Raw genomic sequence first — 23,411 nt, forward strand, 5'->3', positions numbered from 1 at the left:
GATTTCTAAGTTTGATTCTTATTTTTTTGGCGACTTTCATTAAAAATGACTGGGCACGATTTTTTTTTTTTTGGTTTTTGTCCCTCCTACTTAAGTACTTAATATCTTCCAGTACATTCCATTCAATAAACAATACATTTACACTTTCCCTAAACCTGTACAGTTCATGAAATCTTAAATTGTCAAAACTACGCAACGTATCTATTATTTTAGTGGTTTTTTTTTTATTACTTCGGGTAAACCTTACAATAAGAGGTTTCTTAGCACATTGTTTACTTATCAAATTGCCTTATGACATAGGTATCAAAGTTTGAGAGCCACAATTTTACCAATTTTTGTATCCGGGTTAAGATCGGATACAAAAGGGTAGACACCGGACCTATTTCTTTGTGATACCTAATTCTCTTTCCATTAGAAGTAACTTTTTTTCACCATCCAATGTTCTCCCTTGATGGCAAAACACTCGTTACCCTAAAAAAAAGTATGTCTCATTTTTACACAGGTACAAAACTAAAACCGTTCTATATTGAAGATTACCAAAATTCAGGCCGAATCTACGGTTATTATTTAACGATTCGCTACGTACTTCAAGAATCTGTCACGTGTTGAGATCTCGAAAAACCATTTTTTCACGAGTTCTCTCAATTGGTCCCAAAATTGTCCGGCATTACCCCAACATACTTTACCCAGATTGTCATTGCGATACGTTCTTCAATAAGGCGGCCCAAGTTTAGTCCCATCGTACTACAAGTTAAATAGATTGTAGTTTAACCAGAGGTATATTTATTTTATACCTACATACAAAATTTCACAACACACCATGATCACTCCCAACTTACTGATACGGATAGGTACAGTCAAGTGTAAAAATATGGGTGTACACATCTTACTCAAAAATATGTCCCATAGCATCTTATTCCAGTGTAATAAGAGCGTAGTACCATATTTATGAGACGATTCTTTCGATACATATTTTTGCACTTGACTGTACGACGACAACCGAAGCTGAGACATCATTCTTTTTTGCAGTTTTTACCTATATGGTAATTAATATCAATCAATCAATCAATCATTTATTATTTCGTCATCATAGGTGTAAAATACATTTAGTACAGGTGATAGGGTGTTTGGTATTAGGGTGTAATAGATACAGTATAATATAAAAGCGGCCAAGTGCGAGTCGGACTCGCGCATGAAGGGTTCCGTACAATTTAAGACGTATTAAAAAAAAATCTTCTTACTAGATCTTGTTCAACATTTTACCACTTTGGACACACATTTTACCACTTTGGAAGTGTCTCTCGCGCAAACTATTCAGTTTAGAAAAAAATGATATTAGGAACCTAACTATCATTTTTGAAGACCTATCCATACATACCTTACACATATATGTTTGATGAAAAAAATTTTTTTTTAATTTTATGACTTATTAAAAAAAAACTACTCACTAGATCTCGTTCAAAACAATTTTCGGTAAAAGTTTGCATGGTAATGTATATCATATATTTTTTTTAGATTTTTCATTCTGTTATTTTAGAAGTTACAGGGGGGGGACACACTTTTTTTCACTTTGGAAGGTTCTCTCGCGCAAACTATTCAGTTTAGAAAAAAATGATATTAGAAACATTAATATCATTTTTGAAGACCTATCCATAGATACCCCACACGTATGGGTATGATGAAAAAAAATTTTTTTTTTTAATTTCATGACGTATTAAAAAAAAACTACTTACTAGATCTCGTTCAAACCAATTTTCGGTGGAAGTTTACATGGCAATGTATATCATATATTTTTTTTAGATTTTTCATTCTGTTAGTTTAGAAGTTACGGGGGGGGGGACACACTTTTTTTCACTTTGGAAGGTTCTCTCGCGCAAACTATTCAGTTTAGAAAAAAATGATATTAGAAACATTAATATCATTTTTGAAAACCTATCCATAGATACCCCACACGTATGGGTATGATGAAAAATTTTTTTTTTTTTTAATTTCATGACGTATTAAAAAAAAACTACTTACTAGATCTCGTTCAAACCAATTTTCGGTGGAAGTTTACATGGCAATGTATATCATATATTTTTTTTAGATTTTTCATTCTGTTATTTTAGAAGTTACGGGGGGGGGGACACACATTTTACCACTTTGGAAGTGTCTCTCGCGCAAACTATTCATTTTAGAAAAAAATGATATTAGAAACCTCAATATCATTTTTGAAGACCTATCCATAGATACCCCACACGTATGGGTTTGATGAAAAAAGATTTTTTGAGTTTCAGTTCTAAGTATGGGGAACCCCCAAAATTTATTGTTTTTTTTCTATTTTTGTGTAAACATCCTAATGCGGTTCATAGAATACATCTACTTACCAAGTTTGAACAGTACAGCTCTTATAGTTTCGGAAAAAAGTGGCTGTGACAGAATCGGACAGACAGACGGACATGACGAATCTATAAGGGTTCCGTTTTTTGCCATTTGGCTACGGAACCCTAAAAATGAAAAACAATATTACGTGGTAACAACAAAAACAACTTGCGTCGGGCAGCGCAGAATAAATTCCGTCTGGCTCGCGGGCGATGTCGACGGAACGGCGCGCAATGAGCGAGCGCACGAGTCTCGCGTCTGTGTGCGCGCACTCACACTTAGATAGCTCCGGCTCCCGCCCACCGCAGCGCGACAGAAACATAGCTTCAAAAATTCGAGATTTGAAAAGTTGCTCAGCTAGGAATTGCTCTTAATACTTTAATAGAATGTTCAGATATTTGTGAACACGTTGTATAATTCAATATATTCACAGGCACACGCACGGTCGATCGAAGGATCCCTGTTTCACGATACCGCAAAACACAAGCCAATTTGAACGTGCACTGACGTCAAATCATATCAGTTAGCTGTAGCTGGCGCGGCCGTCTCGCTGGCACTAATACTTGTGCGGACAAGTCTGAGCGAAATGAAGCGAATGACAGCTAATCTCAGATTGATCTCAATGCGCGTTCGAATTGGCCTGAGTCACTGTTACAATATTTATTTTGACACTTTAAACTAACATGTCACTTTTTCCCTTAAGGCCGCTGACTGGACGCACACGGCGCGCAACGCGGTGAGCGGGGCGTTCGTTCATTAAACGGCCCGATTTGAACTTCTAGATGCGTCTAATATTAGGTCTAGATACGATATGGATCGGATATGTCAGTGTCAAATCAAAAGTGACGTTTCTTCAAATAAAAACGCCACTTTTGACACTGACATATCTGATCCATATCGTATCTAGACCTAATATTTTGTTCGTGCCGCTCGGATCAGGGCGGCGCGAGCGGTGTTTTGCGCGGCACGATCAAAATCTATAGACTTGAATGAACCCTGGGCTATTACCGCGAAAATCGAAGTTCGTTAATTGCGGGCATTTTTCTCTGTCACTCTAATTACGTCTTAGTGAGAGTAAAAGAGAAATATCCCCGCAATTTGCGAATTTCGATTTTCGCGGTAGGCCCCCTGTTTTGGACGACGCCGACGAGGGCGCCGGCCTCCGCCCCGCTCGGCGCGCCGCGCGGCGCGTGTGGTCAGTCCGCGGCCGTATGTAGGGATGTCTTATGTGATAATTTATTATGATATACGATTATTAACACTGAGATCTTTATTTTAGTAATCATAACATCATCATTTATCACTTTGTCAGTCATTGGGAAGTACAGAACTCAAGTGGACAGGTATTTTCTAAACGATTATCCTTTATATATATAAAATCTCTTGGTACAGCGCCATCAGATATAACGAAGCGGCTATGTTGCTCACAAATATCAAAAACATTATATAGGCGATAGAGTGCGTGTTTATAGATAATTTTGAGCATCTCGGTCACCTGCAATACTATCTCGAACAGCTTGTAAGTCGGGTGACAATGCAATATTATGGTACCATCGAGCTGCAAGCTGACCTGATGTTGGGGACAGGAGGTGGCCATGGGAATTCTATGGTGAAACAACGCAACCTAATTGTATTTGGGGTTTGTAGAATTGTCTCGAGATGCCTGTGGAAAAAAAAGTACAGTCAGCCATAAAAGCTTGTACCAAAAATGAAAGTTTCGCCAAAACCTTACTCTATATATATTTCGTCGCTGGAAAAAGATATTCTCATCCGTTCTCCTTCCTCCTTTAGTGACGTGAAATATTTACAACAAACACATTGTACACATAAATACGACGTTTGCTGTGAAAATATGTGGCTAGTTACAAGAAGTGCATGTCTTGCTATATTTACTTAGCGATCCTTAGTCATTATTTATATTCTTTACATGCCCTCGGTTACAGCATCAAGGTGCGACCACATCGCTAGAAATCTGAATTTGGCAAAAATTTCATCTTTGGTACAAGCTTTTATCGCTGACTTTACTTTTCTTTCCACAGGCAATTAATACTCATCCAGACAATTCCAAAAACCCCAAACCACCCACCACCACAGCCACCTTCTTTTCTCCATAATCAGATCAGCTCCATGTCATCATAATAGTGCACTGTCATCGCATTTACATATGTATGCAAAATGAAAGCTCAGTCGGAAATCGGAAAGTGTGTCAAATTTGGCTTTCAAGATTTGACACATAACAAAATAACATACTAACAGGGCAAGTTAAATAAAAGCTTGTAATAATAAAATGGGGTATAAACGAAATCGTACACTCCGTAGAGTAGGCACGTTTGATTTCAAGTTGATTTATATTCCATCTCGAATCACCTTAAACCTAACTCGAACCAGACCATACGGCCTTCCAGGTCGTTACCCTTTATGGGCACGACACAAACAGGTCCTAGATTCGCCTAGTACTAAGGGCACCTGTACCGGTTGCACCCATTCACTGCCTGCCACCGTCCAAAGTTAACTGAAACTATACCTTAATACTAACCTTTAAGGTTCTACGTGAACCAGTTGACTTGCTTTTAGTACAACACATGTAAAGGCTCTTAATGGTAATGAAATAGAGTTCAATTTTGAACAGTTTAACGATCAGTGAGTTACAAAGTTAATTTTGCGTTTGAGACCGGTGTTGGTTTAAGTTAAAGTCGCTTTTTGAGCGGTATTTTTAAGTTTGTCAGGACGCTGTTATTTTGTTATTGCGACAATGTATAAAAGGGGCCATTTCTGGTTATTAAAATGTGGGGAACATGTGTTTTTAGATTCTTAAATATCAACATCACCTTCAAAAAGCAAAACAGTTTGAAAAGCACTTTAAGGTCTTCATCAGCTATTACACTTCAATGTTAACTTCCGTTTATAAAAAAAATATCGAAATCACTATAGGTGTACAGCCGCCATCAGATACATCGGAGCGGCCGAGGTGCTCGAGATATCTGAACACGCACTCTAACGCCTTGACAATAGAGGCGTGTTCAGATATTTGTGTACACCTTGGCCGCTTCGATATACTAGATGGCGACTGTATATTTTTTATTTGGAGGGTTCACTCGAGTTCTCCACGATTCCATCGTCAGATTCTGACTTGATGGCAATGGGACCAATGCCTGCTATGGGACGCCACGTGCGTCAGTTCTTTCGCCGCCTCGTACCTCGCCCGAACTGTACGGACAGCTGGTGCTGCTGCAGATTTTGCCGCGGTCAAAAAGCAGGATATTATGATTTTGTACCCCTTGCGTTTGAGACTACTGTGCTTGTGCTGGGGGTCGGAGGCTATTGCCTTTATTAGGGAAGTCGGACGTAGAATTAGGGAGAGGAGGTCTGTGTATTCACATGCTTTATGGGACCAATTGTGATATTGCACTTTCAAACTAAAAAACTTTACAAAAAAGTAATAAAAAAAAGTTAGCTTAGACGGACTCTAACATCCCTGCAGGTAACACCCCTGGAGAAGATTCTATAAGCTACGGTAACCGCTTATCACACGGGTTGTAAAGTTTGCCATTGGGGGTCATCCATAATGAATTCCCCTTCCTGGTACCTGGTAACATTTGGCAACCCCTTCCTACCTAGTGTGACGTCACATATTTGGCAATGAATCGACTTAAGTATTATTATTTTATAAACAAAATATTTTTAACAAAAGTAGTATTAGTAGAGTAATAATTTTTATTTATTTAAGCTATATATTATAAAGAGATATTCATTAAAGTTATTCCAATAAAGAGTATTCTATCTATTAGAAATATTTTGACACGAAACAATTTAGGAATAAAAATTTCATGAATATAAACGATTTAACATTGCATAAAGGCAAAAATCTATTATTTAACTGTACTTACAGTTAATACAAAAAAACCCTAAACGTGAGACGTAATTAATGGATGACCCCTTGCCCCCGACGTGGTTTACCAAAAAAGATTTGTCGCCTATTTTATATAAACAAACCACATAGCAAAGTGCGTAGTTTTACGATTTTCGTTGTCATCGCCTAAAATTTACATATTAACACATTTTATACCTCCAATTAACACACAGAACACGTAACTATGTGTGGGAATGCTTTTATATCCCTTTTAGTGGGCGGTACTCGTAACTAGTGTAGATTGGTCTTTTAGCCGCTTGTAAAATAAGGTAGGTGACATAGTGCACTCGTAAGTCAGTCAATTAAATAGGTGAAATAGCACTTGGGCCGCGGACTGAACTGACTTGCCTATGTGTATGCCAAATGTATAAACGGCCTTGATTTGCCGCTCGCCGCGGCACAGATCGCGTGCGTCCAGCCCACGGCCTTTTAAGTGACGTTGCGCTTGCCGTAATCGCTTCATAATGCAGTGTCTGTTTAGTTTATTTGAGAAATATCTAATATAATATGCAAGTTAAATATCCAACCATGTTTGTTTTCTCTTCTCTTACTTTATTTACGTTTCACATCAACACCGCACGATCACGTAGATGTAATTATAATTATTATCACATGTAGATGACATCGAATTGTTAAACTACGCTAACGGAGTCTTTTAAATGGCTGCCTGCGTTTTCTTAATGGCTTCTTTTTCCCAGCCGTGCTCTCGTCATACAAAACCTTCGCTAGTAGACTTAAAATTGCCCGTGTGTAGTCTGTGTACCCGTGGAATAATTTAATGTATTTATTTCTATTATTTACGCGGTAACTTGTATCGTCTTCTTGTATATCTGTGCAGGACTTGGCGCTGTCCATGTTGGTATCACACATTATAGTCATCAGACGGGTGACAAAAAATGTCGTCTCTTGAAAGTATGTTTATTTTTCTTACATCTTGCGTTGTTATCGCTTCCATTGCTCTAACTCAGCACATAGCCAATAGGCACTAACGTCACCATGTTACTCATTATCGCAAATCGCCCCGCTATCCGCCTTCACTATACACACACCTCGCCAATTCGGGCATCCGGCCGCTCTCGGGCTATCGGAAAACTGTAGTATTTCGCAACGACTCGCGCGCAGACGTTTGCCTTACGCGTACCGAACGTTACAGCCATTCCAAATTTGAAATTCTCATTCAGATTTTCTTTTTTTCTGAGAAAAATTTTTCGCTGGCGCGTCGTTTTGATTTTCTTTTATTTTTTTCGAGAGCGCATTGTTCCGTTTTGTTTTTCGAGTATTGTTTTGCGGATTCGGACGTTGGATGGTTGAACTTTGTTTTGAAGTTTTATGCCATTAGTGCAGCAAACGGATTTCGGTGCTTTGGAAATTAGGATGGCCCCGTAAGATATATATTTTTTTTACTTTTTAGGGTTCCGTAGCCAAATGGCAAAAAACGGAACCCTTATAGATTCGTCATGTCCGTCTGTCTGTCTGTCTGTCCGATTATGTCACAGCCACTTTTTTCCGAAACTATAAGAGCTATACTGTTCAAACTTGGTAAGTAGATGTATTCTATGAACCGCATTAATATTTTCACACAAAAATAGAAAAAAAAAACAATAAATTTTGGGGGTTCCCCATACTTAGAACTGAAACTCAAAAAATCTTTTTTCATCAAACCCATACGTGTGGGGTATCTATGGATAGGTCTTCAAAAATTATATTGAGGTTTCTAATATTTTTTTTTTCTAAACTGAATAGTTTGCGCGAGAGACACTTCCAAAGTAGTAAAATGTGCCCCCCCCCCTGTAACTTCTAAAATAACAGAATGAAAAATCTAAAAAAAATATATGATATACATTACCATGCAAACTTCCACCGAAAATTGGTTTGAACGAGATCTAGTAAGAAGCTTTTTTTAATACGTTATAAAATTAACTAACATTTACTTGATAGATATCTTGATAGTAATGTGAAACATGAAAGACGAATTCTTGAGATAAACTTGTTTTATTATAACTTGATAGGTGTGCACACTTATATAATAGCGAACGTGAATATTTAGTGAATGAATAGGTACTTATTGACTAATTACAACACTTTTATATAAACTAAATGCTGATGGGGCAAATGATCAATATGATGCATGTGCAAGTAGGTTCTTTAAATTTAAATAACTTTTTTGGAATTTTATGCTTCTTATTTGGAGATGCTACGAATAGTGATACTGAAATCATGCATTTGGAGTATTTTCCGTTTTATAAATTTATATTTATAAATACTTAAATACAGAGACTCGGCCATGCCAAACACCCATGACTCAGGAAGAAATATCCGTGCTCATCAAACGAATAAATGTCCTTACAAGAATTTGAACCCAGGATCATCGGCTTCATAGGCAGGGTCAATACCCACTAGGCCAGACAGGTCGTCAATTTTTTTATTAAAATTGAATTTATAATCCTATACATATAATAATTAATGAGGTCAATAAAGATATTATGTCTATTATTGTTTTAACATATCATACTACATAGATTATATAATACCAGTCATATGTTATTTACATAACATGATATGCAGTGTTAAATGTTAAGTACTTATTCATGATTTTTATAACTAATCGAACGTAAATAAATAATAGTGCCAATTCAAATAGAAAATCGTATATTGTTTACAATGCAGCTTGAAAAACTAATTATAATAAAAAATCCAATTACATTATCTGACACCGAATAAGAAGAAACCAACTCGATTAGTTCATATTTTGACGACCGGTCTGGCCTAGTAGGTAGTGATCCTGCCTATGAAGCCGATGGTCCCGGGTTCGAATCCCGGTAAGGGTATTTGTTCGTGTGATGAGCACAGATATTTGTTAGCCAGATCACACCAATTGGGAGCGTGCACGACTATCACGCAACCTAGTGTCCGCAAGTCTAGGGGAAAACGTCAATTCACTACATCTTATAAAACTACTCCAACACTAAAAACTACTGAACGGATTTTCATACGAATTTCATCAATCAATAGAGTGATTCTTGAGGAAGGCTTTAGTATATAGCTTGTTAAGGTTTTGTGTAAATTGTTTGAAATTTAACGATGTTGTCGGAAAAAATCACGGAGCTTTAATCGAAAACGCTGCCTAATCCGTTTGAGCTATAACAACACAATGTATGGTGGGGTTGTTTCTCATTCATAGGTCTACAAAAAAGTCCGCGATGTTAAATGTCTATCTTTTAAGGATAACTTACTATACATATTCGTAACTTCTAGAAAAAGATCACGTAATATGTGGTATTTGCAAAGCTATTTACATGGATACATTATTAACAATTATCAAAATAAATACGTTAGTTATATTAAGCATTTCATACAGCTTACAATGGTCCCTTACACCATACAATTTAAACGAATATTTCAGGAGTAATCGTAAATGAAAGTTTCATTTCGAGCCATATAATTGTACGAAATGTTAAAGACGCTATCCGCAGTTAGTTCCAATTTTTACCACCTTATGCGCTGGGATCGCTTTACTTACCCCCACCATGCACTTCGCACGGTCCCAATACACCGAGAAACTAAATTTTAACAAATGAACAGAATAAGAATACATGAAACAAAACATAATAAACTAAGTAGATATGGAAACAGATTTACAAGTAAAAAAATTTATCACATACAGGTACTAGCTAGCCTATCATCCATCATCTCACAATACTTCAAGCATTCACTCATTCACGGTACACATATGCCCATCCAGACGTAAACAGATCACACTGGGGTGCGGCCATCAGGAGTTCATTGAGCATCGTCAGTGCGCAGAGCAGCGGCGAGTTCCTGCGTGCACCCGCGCGCGCGGCCGGGACCGCCAGCAGAGGGCGCGCTCGAGGCCTCAAGTTTATTCTCGGGACTTCTGGGATATATAGCGTCAAGACTCGACCCATGAAATACACCGCTTTATGTAGCATATAGGGATATAGCAGGAATCACGACGCACAGAGGCATTCATACTTTTAGAGCACTGCGCAGCACACCCAGTAGTATCTTTCGCCAGTTAATACTAGTGACTCTTTGAGCTTAGACCTCGCGATAAGCTTCATAGGGATAAGCTTAACAAATGTATACATAAAAAATATAATACTTTGTTGAGTCATTATCACAGCGAACGAAACGCAACTGTCACTGTCGCACTAATATGGAAGACAGAGAGAGAGATGATTACGCTACGCTACGGAGTGTTAACGATTGACACGTTGGCTACGCGGCCAGGTACTTAGTCCTTCATGCAAATTTCACCATTTTGAACATTTTCCAAAACACGAAACGACCGAATAGTTCTACTTCTATCTATAACTGCCGAACCCTCTCACAAAATTTCACTAGAATCAGTTGACTAAAGCGACCTGCAGAGGATGACCCCAAGTTTGTCACTGACATATTCGCTAGCCTGTGCGTAATTTGCTTTCAATGCATCTCGCTCGCACTCGCACATTAGTGCGAGCGAGATGTATAGAAAGTAACTCAAAAGTAAGTTACGCAGACGTTAGCGAATATATCAGTTTGACACGGCCAAGCCAATCGTAGCAAGGCTACAGGGGCCTGTTTCACCAGACTGACAATTTCCTGTCCATTTCTGGGCCAATAGGTGTTGGTGAATTGTCGGATGAGAATTGTCTCCGCGGTGAAACAAGGCCAAATTGCTGTAATGCGCCGCGAGTCGAATGGTCAATCTGGATGCACCTTTATAAACTTACAGTAGCAGCTATCATACTGCTATTTTGCAGGAATTCATTCGAAAATTCATGTAAGCAATGATTGTATCATCATCACGACCTTGAGGGCTAAGATGGTTGGCTCTTTATCATTTATCACCATGCCTGTCACGTTCTAAGAAGCATGTAAGCGCGAAAGTGACGGCCATAGTGACAAGTGATAAAAATTTAACCATGCTGCATATATATACACACAACAAAACTTAGATGATCGATTGTTCGGCCCTCGTTAGCCTCTGGTTGAAAATTAAATCGCGTCATTATGTCATTAAGTACCTTTGCAATTTATAATATACACTATCGCCAATTTCGGGCAAACTAATTATTTTCAAAATGAACCCTAGTTGGAACGAATAGTCATACACCCCCAATGATATTATATATTTATACATACGTTATACTCATACATAAGGAGCAAAAAAAATACTTCCATATTTATTTCTATACCTAAGAAGAAATCTGTTGTTTTTTATTAATCTTCGTATTCCATTCATCATCGTCATACTCGTTGTTAAACATGAGCTTGTCTCTTTCTCTTTCGGCGAATGGGACCGTGCGAAGTGCATGGTGGGGGTAAGTAAAGCGATCCCAGCGCATAAGGTGGTAAAAATTTGAAGTAACTGCGGATAGCGTCTTTAACATTTCGTACAAGTTATATGGCACGAAATGAAACTTGAATTTACGATTTCTCCTTAAATATTCATTTAAATTGTATGGTGTAAGGGACCATTGTAATCTGTATGAAACGCTTAATATGACTAATGCATTTAATTTGATAATTGTTAATAATGTATCCATGTAAATAGCTTTGCAAATGCCACATATTACGTGATCTTTTCCTAGAAGTTACGAATATGTATAGTAAGTTATCCTTAAAAGATAGACATTTAACATGGCGGACTTTTTTGTAGACCTATGAATGAGAAACAACCCCACCATACATTGTGTTGTTATAGCTCAAACGGATTAGGCAGCGTTTTCGATTAAGGCTCCTAGCCAGCGTGATTTTTTCCGATAACATCGTTATATTTCAACCAATTTACACAAAACCTTAACAAGTTATATACCTAAGCCTTCCTCAAGAATCACTCTATGGATAGATGAAAGTCGTATGAAAATCCGTTCAGTAGTTTTTAGTTTTGGAGTGGTTTTATAAGAGTGAATTGACGTTTTTCCCTAGACGGACGCTAGGTGGCGTGACAGTCGTGCACATAGCGAATTTTACGCTTGCTCATGTGGGACTAAAGGCAACATGTCACAAAGTAAGCGCTTTCATTCTGGATTTCCTACCTTGAGTTATAATAAATCATTGTACGCCCCCTATATTCTAAAATTTAATCGAAATCTTTGGAGCAGTTTTCGATACATTATTTAAATAAATATGCACACGTATTGTGAACAAAATATGATAGATTATTTGCCGCTACTGTACATTATGCACAAAGGTATAGGATAACTTTATAGGTTGTATCCTGTTACAGATTCGACGAATAAAGCATGTGCTTGTCAATAAGTCACGGACTTAAATTGTTGAGCTATGTAGGGTTCACTTTACATTGGACATGTCATACCGTTAGTATAGACGACCAAATTAGCTTGAACCCTAAGTGGATCATCAATTAAAGTCTGTGACCGTATATGTAAATGGATACCTTCAATGATATTGATGACTCACACGTTGGTTACTGTTATTTGTCATTTAACTTAACAATTTACATTGGAATGATAATAACATTAACATGAAAGGTACTAATTTAACTATATTGGGTTTTACTATATACGTAGATCGAAAACAATAGGTATTTTGAAGTTGAAGTTAGGTAACCCTAGTGGGCATTGGCCCTGTCTATGAAGCCGATGGTCCTGGGTTCGAATTCCGGTAAGGACATTTATTTGTGTGATGAGATATTTGGTCCTGAGTCATGGATGTTTTCTATGTATTTAAGTATTTGTATATTATATATATCGTTGTCTGAGTACCCACAACACAAGCGTTCTTGAGCTTACTATGGGCCTATGGGGCTTAGTCAATTTGTGTAAGAATGTCCTATACTATTTGATTATTTTATTTATTTATTTATACTATTAAAAATTATAAAAAATCACGGCTCATATATATATGGCAAAAAATACATTTCATGCTAAAATGCCTTACATTGTTTTGGACCTGATCTTTTTTAGACTGCTGAATCGTTTTTTTATCAAACATGGCCAAGAACTAGCGCAAGGAACTTGCTTCCACGTGAAAAAAACCGCATCGAAATCGGTACATTCATTGGAGAGCTGCTTTTCCACAGACAGACACACAGACATTGACTTTAAAAACATAACAAACTGTTCAATTGTTCATAAAATTCTTAAGCTATCTATCTGCAGGTTATAAATTACAATAACCGACACCACTGCACTGAGCGCAGCTACAGTCAGCGTCAAATACTTCGTAGCAGTCAAGTCACCATATATTTAGTATGGTGTACCGAACTATTTGGCCACTTTGACTGCTATGAAGTATTTGACGCTGACTGTACATAGCATTTTGTTTTCCTTATCCTATTCTCCCCCCTAACAAAATTAAAGGGTCGAAATCGTTGGGGACCGCATCGCCTAGCATTAAAACCTGTATACTGCTTTTGTGAGCTACCCCATCCGTAGCCCCTCGAGAAAATCTCGGCCGGGAGCTCATTCCACAGTCGGAGCGCGAGGAAATTCCTCTTAAACCGTACAGTGCGTGACCATCTAGGTTCTAGAGCGTGAGGATGAACACCCTGCCTGCTGTAGATTCGATGTAAAATAGAAATATCTACATAAATTGACTTCGAAGTGTGAACATGCTCTTCTGTAGTTGTCAGCAATGTCGTTGGATGTCCGTAGTGCTGCTCGCGGAGTAGCATTATACAACAAAAAAAATGCATCTACATATGTGTGGTGACTCACGCTCTTCGTAAACTCTTCTATTCATAATGCGGTATCTTTGACGACCGGTCTGGTTTGGCTAGTAGATAGGTTAGGTAGATAGGTTTTGATAGTAGGTCGGTGAAGCCGATGGTCCTGATGGGTTCGAATCCCGGCAAGGGCAATTATTTCTTCCTGAGGCATGGTTGTTTTCTATGTATTTAAATATTTCTATACTACATATCGTTTTCTGAGTAGTGAGTACCCATAAATTTTTATCCGTGTATTCTGTACATTCCACAGAGTTCTAGTAGATTCTTACAAAATTATACAGTTAGCCGGTTAATTCACGTTATAAGAACAATTTGAATAATAACTAGGTAGTTTAAGTAGGCCACAAAATTGCCTGATTTGACCTAGCAAGGTTATAATCAATGCGATTAAATATCGACTTCATGCCTTAAGCTGATGACGAAAATTCCAATATGTAACAGTTTTGTTCAGTTTATTTATCCTAGTGCGGCCCAGTGGGCATTACAATGCACACTTATTAAATATAATTAATGTAAAACAACGACAAGGGGAATCCTGATCCACCGTTCACCAAAATATCCAAGGATTTGCCTGTAAGGAACTTGAAATTGATTTGTTTTTACAGTCCGATAATATTGACGTTCTCTGTATTACTGAACACTGGCTTAAAGGTCATGAGTTTATGTTTAATTTCAATAATCATAATATAGTAAGTTCTTTTTTTAGGAAATCCTGCAATCGCGGCGGGTCATTGATAATGGTGAAACATAATTTAAAAAGTAAGGAACGTAGAGACATTGTTGACATGTCTGTGGAACGGCATATAGAACTTTCCTGTGTTGAGTTGGAACAATTTATAATTGTATGCGTGTACAGGCCCCCATCGGCGGACTATAACTTATTTGAATCGGTCATAGATGAAGTACTTAGTAGTATTTTTAGAACTCCGAAAAATATAATTGTGTGTGGCGATTTTAATATTAACTTACTTGAAAATTCGCCATTTTGTGGAAGGTTATTAAATACTTTTAAATCCTTCAATTTAGTCAATGTATTTTGTGAGCCTACTCGAATCACAGCAACCAGTGCTACATGTATAGATAACATCTTTAGTAACAAGGATGCGATTAGTAAATCTGTTATTAACAACCTAAGTTCTGATCACTGTGGATTAAAAGCGTCTTTCAGCGGGAAAACTGAAGAAATTCCTCAAGATACCATGTGCAGGCCGATTTCAGAAAAGCGCCTAGATTTATTCAATCGTAAAATCACTAAACAATTATGTTGTCTTTCATGTAATCAGGATAACCCTGACTGTTTGAGTTCCGAGTTGTTTAACTGTATTAAAACGGAATTTGATGCCTGTTTCATTCAGAAGAAGGTGCAAGGCAAGGCCAAGACTAAATTTTGCGACTGGGCTACGCCGGATATTCACGAGAAAAGACGCCGACTATACGACTTGTATGATTTAAAAGCAACTGATAAAAGGCCGGAATTTCTGGAGTACGTTAAGAATTTTTCTAAATCTTTTAAGATGATGTGTGTCGCCGCTAAAGCTGATTATTTGTCCAAAAAGATCCTAAGTTCTAGTGATAAAGTTAAAACTGTATGGCAAGTAATCGGCAATGAAACTGGAAAACGTAAGATGAAGGATCCGCACTACACCGTACGAATTGCTGACACTTTAGTAAGTTCTGACCGTGAAGTGGCAGATCATTTTGAGCGGTTTTTCTCGAATATACCGGTAGAAACAACAAAGTCTCTTAATTCATCGCCAGACGTCGCTGAAGAAATTTTGAAGACAAATGTGGCGGAATGTACAGAAATTTTCAAATTTTCGTATGTCACTCCGAACATAGTTCTTAAGACTTTTAGGTCATTAAATATAAAGAAAACAGAAGACCTATGGGGTCTGTCAGTCAAAGTATTACATTCCATTATTGAATCGATTGCACCATACTTAGCTGAGATTTTCAACAGATGCATTGATGCTGGAATTTTTCCAGATATTATGAAACATAGCAAAATTATCCCGTTGTTTAAATCAGGAACAAGAACCGACTCCACAAACTTTAGACCTATTTCAATACTACCGGCATTAAGCAAAGTGTTCGAGAAACTTATTCTAAATCAACTATCGTCACATTTCAACAGAAATAAACTGCTTGATAGCAATCAATTTGGTTTTACCAGAGGTCGATCAACTACTGACGCCGGTGTGGTACTTCTAAAACACATCTTTGACGCTTGGGAAAAAGCTCAAGATGCTATTGGAATTTTCTGTGATCTGTCGAAGGCATTTGATTGCGTTGATCACGAAAATTTAAAGAGAAAATTAAGCCACTATGGGATAAAAGCTAGTGCCCTTGACCTTGTCTCATCGTACCTTTCGAATAGAACTCAGCGAGTAGTTATTAATGGAACTCAATCGGCTGGGTCCCCGGTAGCCCTCGGAGTGCCGCAAGGTTCAATTCTTGGTCCCTTCCTGTTTTTGGTATACATCAATGACCTACCAAAAGTTGTGCAAGAAAGACATGATATAGTGTTGTTTGCAGATGACACTTCCCTTATATTTAAAGTGAACAGAAAGGAAAATAGATTCGAGAGCATTAATGACGCGCTATCTACCGTATTAAACTGGTTTACGGCAAACAATTTGCTTTTGAACGCAAAGAAAACCAAATGCATCAAATTTACGCTACCTAACGTCAAGCAGGTAAATAACAGCAAGATTAAAATAAAAGGTGATACGCTGGAATTTGAAGATCGAACTGTTTTCCTGGGAGTCACTTTAGACTCAAAACTGCAATGGCATGCACATATAGCCACTTTAGCCGGCAAACTTAGTTCAGCAGCCTATGCAGTGAGGAGAATCGGACAGCTAACAAACGTAGAGACGGCCAGGCTGGTATACTTTAGTTACTTCCATAGTGTTATGTCGTATGGAATTCTGTTGTGGGGAAAAGCGGCAGACATTCAGACAATATTTGTACTGCAAAAGCGAGCTGTACGTTCCATCTATGGACTGGGCGCTCGAGTATCCCTAAGAGAGAAATTTAAAGATGCAAGCATTCTTACCGTTGCATCTCAATACATACTTGAGAATATTATGTATGTTCGGAAAAACATTAACGAATTCAAGCTTAACAGTGATATCCATAACTATAACACTAGAAACAAGCATAAACTTGCTGTGCCCGCCCACCGCCTCCGTAAGGTTAGTACGTCTTTCGTCGGGAACTGTACACGTTTTTATAACAAAGTTCCCACTGATATAGTGAATTTGCCTCTTAACAAATTTAAGTCACACGTTAAGAGCTCTTTGTTAAGTAAGGCGTATTATGCTGTGAATGATTTCATAGATGATAAGGATGCCTTTAAGCCAGTAGCTTGATCTTGATAGTATGATAAAAATGTCAGTAATAGTGTTTTCGTTTTCTTCCTGTGAAATAACCATACTAGCGTCCAGTAGAACTGACACAAGAGAACATCATGTTCTCGTTTGATTGTATTATTTTAGTTTTGGACACTTAGAGACCTTATACACCTCTAAGATTTTATTTTATTTTAAATTTTATTTTATTTTAAATTTCATTTTATTTTAATACCTATTTTAATGATTTGGACACTTAGAGACCTGTACATCTCTAAGTCAATTTAAATTTATAATTTAGTTTTATAGGTAGGCACTCCTTATGAATAATATGTAGTCGCGTTTATGTGGCGCTATGCCGTCTTTAATGTAACTTACAAGCACAAATGTTGTATCTCACATTTTTTTTTTTTATTATATTTATATTAATACAACCCGGCAGCTTGAACATGTCATGCTCGCTTAAAAGTCTTTACTTACGGTGGCGTCGTTGATCGGGTCGCCACTTTCCCGAATGAAGGTTGAGGGAGGCGATGGCTGAGATACACGTCATACTCGTGAACGGGTGCTGTTTGTGGAGACCGGTCTGTTTAAGCTTACACGGGGTACAGGTTATGTTAAAGTATGTAACTTTACTTTTGAGTGACATTAACGTGAGACACTTCATTCGGTTCTTGTCTGTTTTAATTTTTTTGTCTTTTAATTATTTATATAAGAATTCAAGCCTTGGCGACCCTCTACATCTCTAAGGATAATTTAATATATATTTTTATATTTTATCTCTGACACGTAGAGACTTATACATCTCTAAAGAATTTTAGTATTTTATGGTTTTATTTTTTTATCATAGTTTTTTTTTGTGTAATTTGACATTTAGAGACAGTATACATCTCTAATAAAGTATTTATTATTTCATAGATTCGATATTTGTAATTGTTTTTTTTTTAATTTATTGTTTGTAAAAATGGACATGTAAAAGTGCCCCTGTGGCCTATTTGCTGAATAAATGTTTGATATTTGATATTTGATATTTGACCGTGATACAGTTTTTACTAGTATAGGGATCAGATGACGCTTACTCAATGTTTCATTGCATCTACCTTAAAACTTGTGTACAAATTATTTACAATGGTAAGTTCACCTTGTATCATTTATTACTTGTAAGCAGTTGTGAGCTATCATGTAGCTAAATAAAGTTATTTCATTTTTATAATTTTAAACTTTTACAAACCAAATAAATTAGCATTTCTTTTGTTTCTTTTCTTTGTGAAATAATCGAAATTCATTTCAACTTACTATACAACAAGGTTCTAATAAAAATTGGAAAATTGTGTATGGTGGGCGTTTTGAGGATAAGTCAAGTTTTGTTTTAGTCATAAATTAGGGTTTATAAACATCCAGCACAGATATGATGGTCGTATTTGTCTACGTGGCAACGTTCGTGATAAAGTGTGTCAGTCTCTTTTAATCGCGTGTGTTAAAAAGTGATGCTTATTTTCAGTGACGTAGCGTGCCTTGGCGGGGCCCCGTATAAAAATTTGTTTGGGGGCCCTTAGGAAGGGTAAAGATTTCTCACAAAAACGTACGTTGGGGGCCCCCGTGGCCCGGGGGCCCCGTATAATTGATACGGCAGATACGGCGGTAGCTACGCCCCTGCTTATTTTACCGCGTGGATAAAGTCATGACAAAATGACAACACATTAAGTATTTACTGGGTAGTGACCATGCCTAAGAAGCCGATGGTGCTGGGTTCGAATCCTGGTAAGGACATTTATTTGTGCGATGAGCACAGACATTTGTTCCTGAGTCATGGATGTTTTCTATGTATTTAAGTATTTGTATATTATATCTCGTTGTCTGAGTTCCCACAACACAAGCCTTCTTGGCTTACCGTGGGATAAGGTCTGATTTTTCAACCATCAGATAAAATTATCTGTCAGATAAAGATAACACGCTCCCTGTCTTTCACAAGCAAGAATAAAAGAGAGTGTTATCTTTATCTGACAGATAATTTTATCTGATGTTTGAAAAATCAGACCTTAGTCAATAAGTGTAAAAATGTTCCTATAATATTTATTATTTATTTATTATTTTAAGTGCCTAATAATTATCCTTACATTTATCGCGGAGATTTCTAAAGCTAAAAAAAATATAAGCATGCGATAGTCTAATAATATACGAGTACACATGTACTGTACTGCATCAATTATTGCGATTTCTACTTCTCAAGGTCCGTTGTACTTGTAACATCTTTAAACTTGAATGTTAATGGTTATTCAGTAAACACGTGTTTGTGCTTAATTACTCCTATAGAGACCAGTAGGGCTAAGATGGTCGGCTCTTTATCATTTGTCACCATGCCTGTCACGTTCTAACAAGTATGTAAGCGTGAAAGTGACGGGCATAGTGACAAGTGATAAAAATGGAACCATGCTGCCATTGCAGCGTGTTGTAGGGTCTCATGTAGTGACCTGAATCGAAAGCGAAAACAATTGACGCTTCTAAGCAGGTGCCGCCCCCTGCACTTCACGCTGGCTCTATTTCGCATAGTAGGCTCTGCCATCTAGTGGCTTAAATCTAAATATGGAAACTTGACATAATGGTTCGTGTCAATGAATAGAGGGCTTCGGTGCTGCCGTCTACAGTACATGCACGCAATTAGTGTAACAATAAGAGTAAGTGCGTAAAATCTAAGGCAATTTCGTGCTTCGAAGAGAAATAGCGAGAGATTTTGCGGTAACTCTGATTGTCAAACGTTGACAATTCAATGACCGCAAAACATATGGCGCAGTACAGCGTTATCTGTTTTGGATGTCAAAATAAGGAGCACATTTTTACTTAGACTTCACCTCTCTATTACAATCAATTCTCTCTGGTGACCTATAATACTTATCGGTGGCCGCGTTGCAATGTAAGCTATTGGCTTTGCAAATTATAATTTGCACTTTACAACAATGCTTTCAATGTAGCTGAGAATTGTAGTTTTGACCGTTGTGAATAATATCTATTTCACACACATATTATGAAATCATCTACGTCAGGTTTTTTGATGACATGAATAATTAAAAAAAAAGTACTGCTTGTAGAGTCTGTGCGGAAAAAGAAGAGTCGTGGAATGTATGTGGCCCAATACATTCCACCACTCTTCTCTTTCCGCACAGACTCTATAATTTCATTACTTCGATACCCTACTGATAGAATGCGCCATCTAAACCGATAAAGTAGAATCTTGAAAATTTGAATATTATATTATACCGGGTGGGACCTGTACACGAGCAAATAATTAAAATTTAAGATTATTACAATGTAATGTTTACCCAGCTGTTGTATAAATGTAGCTCTGTATTTTTCATGTCACCAGTCACTATGATGTTACTGTAAAAGTTTTACTTTTGTTCGATAACATTTCATTTTAAAAATTATGCATGCTTTTGATTTACTATTTTTTTATACAAATTCAAAAGTAATTTACTGTCGGTATTGAGTTATTGCTAACAGCATATAGTTCAAACCATGCTTTTTTATATGCAAAAATAATCAGACCGCTGAGATCACTATTTATTTTTCTATGATTTTTAGGGTTCCGTAGGCAAATGGCAAAAAACGGAACCCTTATAGATTCGTCATGTCCGTCTGTCTGTCCGATTCTGTCACAGCCACTTTTTTCCGAAACTATAAGAGCTTTACTGTTCAAACTTGGTAAGTAGATGTATTCTATGAACCGCATTAGGATGTTTACACAAAAATAGAAAAAAAACAATAAATTTTGGGGGTTCCCCATACTTAGAACTGAAACTCAAAAAATCTTTTTTCATATAGGTCTTCAAAAATGATATTGAGGTTTCTAATATCATTTTTTTCTAAAATGAATAGTTTGCGCGAGAGACACTTCCAAAGTGGTAAAATGTGTCCCCCCCCCCCCCCCGTAACTTCTAAAATAACAGAATGAAAAATCTAAAAAAAATATATGATATACATTGCCATGTAAACTTCCACCGAAAATTGGTTTGAACGAGATCTAGTTAGTAGTTTTTTTTAATAAGTCATGTAATTTAAAAAAAAATTTTTTTTTCATCATACCCATACGTGTGGGGTATCTATGGATAGGTCTTCAAAAATGATATTAAGGTTTCTAATATCATTTTTTTCTAAACTGAATAGTTTGCGCGAGAGAACCTTCCAAAGTGAAAAAAAGTGTGTCCCCCCCCCTGTAACTTCTAAAATAACAGAATGAAAAATCTAAAAAAAATATATGATATACATTACCATGCAAACTTCCACCGAAAATTGGTTTGAACGAGATCTAGTGAGTAGTTTTTTTTTAATAAGTCATAAAATTTTAAAAATTTTTTTTTCATCAGACATATACGTGTAAGGTATCTATGGATAGGTCTTCAATGATATTTAGGTTCCTAATATCATTTTTTTCTAAACTGAATAGTTTGCGCGAGAGACACTTCCAAAGTGGTAAAATTGGTGTCCAAAGTGGTAAAATGTTGAACAAGATCTAGTAAGAAGATTTTTTTTTTAATACGTCTTAAATTGTACGGAACCCTTCATGCGCGAGTCCGACTCGCACTTGGCCGCTTTTTTGAATGTTCAGCATGAAAAATTTACAGTTTTGAGATATTCCATTTTAAAGTTTGATAGTTAAAATACCAAGTTCTATTGCGAAGTTATGGAGTTAGCGGTTTTAAAATGTTTATTTATTTATTTAATCTTTATTGCACAATACATGAAGGTACAAATGGCGGAATTATTCCTTAAGGCATTCTCTACTAGTCAACCAATTGTTCTATATTACCTACATTATTCTCCTAACATTTAATGTGTCATGACATTTAATCTCTAATGCAACATACAACATATATTTGAGATATTATAAAATAATCACGTAGGGTATTGTTAATTTATGGCTTAAAATGGATAGGTTCTCGGCTAACTTAAATGCTTTTGTACGTCTATAATGTAGGGATAACAATAAGAATGATGAAGCAGCTATAATGTAAAAGTAACTTTTTTTATTAAATAAAACCTAAATAAACATTATTCTTAAAAATCTTCCATATAATCAACATAATTAGTTGTCAACAAGCATTGTACGTCAGTTTATGCATAAAATGCACCAAAAAGTGTAAAAACAATACAAAAGAATTTAGTTTTCTATAAAAAAGTGGCTTCGAAGTTTAGTACTTTGAACATATTTTTTGTCTGAAAAGTCATTAAGGGTACCACATTGTCAGTATTCATAACTTTAGAGAAATAACAATTCAACTTGCGTATTTTATGTAATTCGTGACAATTCTCTTAGTCAGTTAATAGTACATTCCGATACAAGTGCGAAAAATAGGAAATTTGTAACGAGTGGCGATAAATTAAATCACGACTGAAGGAAGTGTTTTAAATCGACACGAGTTGCGGATTACCTGTTCTGTAACTACCCTCGTTTTCGGCATTATTGCCGACAAGGCATTAATGCGCGTGCTCCAGTTGAAGAGAACAATCGTCACTTATAATACGTGAGTGACCCGGCTGCGGCTTAATATATTTAATAACATTTACATATGATATGGTTGATATGATTTAATATAAAATTCAATTGTGCATTTATAATTAAACCGCCACATTGTTACTTTGGTTGATCTATTTTGCGCTTTGGCATTTTTGACGTTTCCTCCAGTAATGCAGTCGACCAGCAGTATTGCATCGTGACAATACTGCAGAATGCATTACTGCCGCAAATGTCCAAATCGATGTTTCTGCCTGGAATTTTGACATTTGCGGCATCAATGCAGTCGAAATCTGTAATAATGTCGCGTTGCAACAATGCAGCAGTAATGCTGGTGCTGTCTGAATTCGAACGTCACCTTAATTTATATCGTGCCTTTCGAAGAAAAAGTTTAACGACTAGGGTACCTAATTGTCGATTTAAAGGCCGACCGACAATGTGGTACCCTAGTCATTAAACTTTAAGCCTTTTTTTTGTCAAGTTATCGCTTAAATTTGCAACTTTTGAACAATACACATGATTATTTTAAATGTATAGAGACTGTTTCTGGGTAATAGAAAATTTCGTTAATTTCGACTT

The 23,411-nt window shown here is 36.7% G+C and overlaps 1 protein-coding gene across 3 annotated transcripts in view; it reads left to right on the forward strand.

The window, feature by feature from the left end:
• Window positions 1-23,411, forward strand: part of LOC133530204 (uncharacterized) — a 102,534-nt gene that overhangs the window by 55,603 nt on the left and 23,520 nt on the right. The gene's annotated exons all lie outside the window — the stretch shown is intronic.

This window comes from Cydia pomonella, chromosome 22 (assembly GCF_033807575.1).
Source record: "Cydia pomonella isolate Wapato2018A chromosome 22, ilCydPomo1, whole genome shotgun sequence".
Taxonomy (NCBI): Eukaryota; Metazoa; Arthropoda; class Insecta; order Lepidoptera; family Tortricidae; genus Cydia; species Cydia pomonella.